The sequence below is a fragment of the Tupaia chinensis genome, unplaced genomic scaffold (assembly GCF_000334495.1).
Source record: "Tupaia chinensis unplaced genomic scaffold, TupChi_1.0 Scaffold000063_1, whole genome shotgun sequence".
In the NCBI taxonomy this organism is placed as follows: Eukaryota; Metazoa; Chordata; class Mammalia; order Scandentia; family Tupaiidae; genus Tupaia; species Tupaia belangeri.
In genome coordinates, this window is record NW_006159521.1 from 1,383,593 (window position 1) to 1,387,766 (window position 4,174).

Below are 4,174 nucleotides of genomic sequence, written 5' to 3' on the forward strand. Positions count from 1 at the left end.
TTTTTTTTTTTTTTTTTTTTTGAGGGGGTAGGGGATGATACTGTTTCTGGATCAGAAAGAAGAGGCAATCGTAGCCCTTCTGTGGGTTTGTAGACTTGGAACAGTGTTTTAGCCATGAATAAGGAATCTTGGAAGTCTGATCCAGTAAGCAGTCTTAAAAATAACACTTTTCCTAACTTTTTGCAGGTGACTCAAGTGCAAAAGAATAGGTTTCTCATTGTATTCAAAATAGTAAATAGGTTCCTGGGATATAGACAATAGTAGTTGACATTTTTCTCAAAAAGCAACCAAGAAACCCATTCCAGTATTTCTAGATGAGCTTACAAAGGAAAAAGTGAACATGTATTCTAGTTTGATTACCAAACTTGATGTTACAAAGAACCTCATTCTGTGGATAGAATTTGTTATTTTTCTTCTTTTACTCCTCACAGTTTTCCTGGTGCCATCACCACCCTTTGGGTCTCAGAGCAGAGGATTATGCATGGAAATAAACGGGGCGAAGTGCAGTCAACCCTGTAACACATAAGAGGACAGCCGTCCTGACTGCCCTCCAGCCCCTCTTTCAGGGCAGGTGAGACATTGTCAGTGTTCCTCTTCATGAGCTCCAGACCAAATCCAGGCCAGCCCTTGCACCGAAAGTCTTCTTAGGCTTATCAGTCTGTTAGGAATGTCTCAGGAAAGATGAGCCATTTCTTTGGAGGGAAATATATATGCAGATGGGGGTGTGTGGTTGCATGTGTGTGCATGTATGTGTGCTTTTCACTTCCATAAAAACAGCCCTGGCTGCTGGGAACTGTGTGTTCCTGAGAATTCTCAGAGGAAAACAAGTGACAAGTGAGCTCAAATTAGTGTCCCAGCAAGCTGGCTCTGGGAATGAGCCCATCTATTAAGCAGAGAGAGTAACAGCTGAAACGATAGAGATGAAACCAAAAATGCTATAAACCCCCCCAATGGAAAATGTTAATTTAGCAATTCCCATTGGATACATTACATGCTCTAATTTATTATATTATTATATGTCTGTTTCTTTCATCTTTACCCATTGTACTCTTAAAGCGATGTTGGGATGTTGATTGCAATTTTTTTAAAACTAGATAATGTATAAATCAGCTGTGGAAATTGGTTTTAATTGATGTGTGGATGTGTCTGATTATTATTAATGCCTTTTTAAACTTTTTTTTAAGATATGTAATGTTTCATAAATCCCGGCACTGGTCGCTAAGCTCAGCTGTGAAAAATGAAACTTGTAGTATTTTTAAATATGAATGTCAATTTCAGGTGTATTTGAAATGGTTCCTTCAGGAGAGAGATTTGTACACCATTAGAAAAACTCCTCTGCAGAGGAAGTAGCCTTCTTTGGAGAAAATGGAAAATGGGTCCTCAAAATGTTATCTCAGAGCAGCCCATTTCCTAGGGCACCGTGGAAAACACAAATGTGATCTTAAAGCATACCTCTTCCCCAGTTTGGGGAGGAGAGGACTCAGTTTGCACCCTTTTTGTATGTAAAATAAAATGTCTTACCTTTCTTGGCTACTTTTACTTGTTTGGTTGGTTGATTGTTTTAATCTCCACTGACTCATTTGTAACTAAGAATCCAGACAGGACTAAAGCTGATGTGATTCAAGGCTTTCTGAAAGCAAGTAACTCCTGACATTCTGGCTTCATTCCTTTGGGTGGAACATTCCCCTCTCCTGGAGTCACTTCAGAAATAAATATTGGGCCAGCTCCATGGCACAGCTGTAATGGGCTGTCCAAGAGAAGCAGGACCTCACATGGCAACTGCAGCTCGAATCCCCAGCCTAGTCAGCCTGAAACATGCCACTCCAGCACACAAGACCCAGTGGACTATAGGAAGGGGACTGCTGCCTGAGCAGACGCTGGCGGGTGCTCCCCCTTCCACCCCCATGCACACTTGTTGAGAATAAGGAAAAGCTAAAAACCTCAGGGCCCAGCCTTGATGGCATAGTCAATAGCCTACCAGACCTCAGTGCTGGAAGCCATATAGCAACCTCAGTTCAAATCCCTGACCCAGTTGGCACGAACACATGCTGAGCAGGGGTGTACACATGCCCAAGATCCTGACAAGCTAAAGGACTGAATTGTGTGACGGCCCTATGGAGGCTTTCTCTGTCTGTCTGTGTTGTGCACTATCAGGGATAAAACGTCCCTGAAAGAATCTGGACATATTGCTCACATATTACCTCTGTACACTGGTTCTCAGGTGACTGGACACCAGGAAGTCAGGGTCTGCTCTCTAGAACTGGACTCCCTACTAAGGAGGAATGGGGTGCAGATAGAAGATACAGCCATGTTGTGCGGTGTAAAATCACAAGTGCTACATGGCCAGCAGGGCAAAATTGGCTGGCTCTGATTGTTTTCTTACCACTGAATTACTACTTCATGGTTTGTTTTTTTTTCACTGGTAGTCAAGTAGGAGCAGAAAATATGTTTTTAAGATAATGAGAGAAAAGTTTCATATTAAAGAGTATCCATCAACCTAATTGTTTTGGAAGTGGGTTGGAGAAAGGCTGCTTTTACACCATTTTAGCTGTGGCTGCACATGTGCAGGGATGCTTTGAATACGTGGCTTAGCTTTTTTTTTTATTTTGGTGGTTGTAGGCAGTATGAGACCAGGAAGGGGGCTTGACAAACCAGGGGTGGGGGGAGGGGAGTAGATTTGGAAAACCATCTTTATCAATGGAATGGTTTTTTTCTAGGCTTTTGCCACAGGGCACATTCACTCACTGGAGAGAGAGAGGGAAAATGAGAAATAATCCTCCTCAGGGGGGATGGCCACACCTCAATCCTTTCTCCTCCATTCTTCTCTTGGGATTTTGGGCACACATGCACATGCACACGGTGTGATTTCTCAAGGTTGGCCATGTGGGAGTCCAGCACCTTAACCATTACACCATTTGCTGGCCCCCAATATAATGATTTTAAGTAGAACCGCCGCCTAATTGAGCTTGTTTCGATTGAGAGCCAAGGCTGGGAAATAACAAATGCTCTTTTTGTTTATTAAAAGAACAATCCTGTAACTCTCAGCCTGACTGCAGCGACAATGGCGTAAAGGACAAGTTAATTAGTGCTGGTGCCATGCATGCCTCACTCTGGCCAGCTCCTCATAGAGACCACATCCCACAGTTCAGCTATGGGAATGGAGCAATGTCTAAAATCTGAACTGTGATGACCTGGGAAGTCTACAAAGTTAACTTTGAACATCTGTCTTAGAGACATAATACCATAAATCAGAATTTTAGGAAGGTGTATTATTTTTATTTTTCTGGGTACATAAGACACTAAAGATGTATGTTGTAGGGGTCAGCAGTTGGTATGGCGTGGTGGTTAAAGGTTCTGGACTTCCACATGGTTGACCACAGTTCAAATTCTGGACCTTGCTCTCTCTCTCTCTCTCTCTCTCTCGTCAAATGAAAATAAATTAGTACAGTTAAATTTAAAAAGAATGTGGTAGAATGGAATACCACCATGTGAGATCTGAAACAGGCCTATGGGAGCCAGTGATGACCATCCCTGAAGTTCCTAAAGCTCTGGGAAGGAAAAGGGTGACAGTAAGCCTTCGGTCGTCACATATATTTCCTACCTCAGTGTTAATATGAGGTATGCCCGCCAGTACTTTTTGAGCTCGTCTGGTCCTACATGAGTTCAGGCGACTGTATACAGATTAAGTGCGGCACGGTCCCTCGCTCACACAGAAACGCAGTCTACTTGGGAACATGGTGAAGAACCCGAGTAGTGCAGCTAAGTGCACTGGCTCGCACAGTCCTCTGCAGGATTAGACAAGGGGGAGAGAGATGAGCAGAACGTGACAGGGACTAGATACAAAGGGAACCGGGTATGGGAGCGAGTTTTGCCAGGTAAGTAGGAGCAGGGTCTGGTCACACTCTCGGTGAGGACAAAGTGCCCTGGGTTTTTGGAAGTTACCACACTTAAGCTGCATGCCCCGATGACTGACGCTTGCCTGTACCAACACGGTGTCAAGCGTGCTCCGCACCTACCCAGGCCCGCGGACTTCCCGACGTCGGGATCTGCCACCACACCCAAAGGAGCCGCACTCGGGAACAGCATGCCGGGAGCGGTGGCGTCTCCTGAGCCCCAATCCCCGCGCTCCCCGCGGCCTCCGCCTTACGCCGTGGCCTTCCCGTGGGCGGGAGCA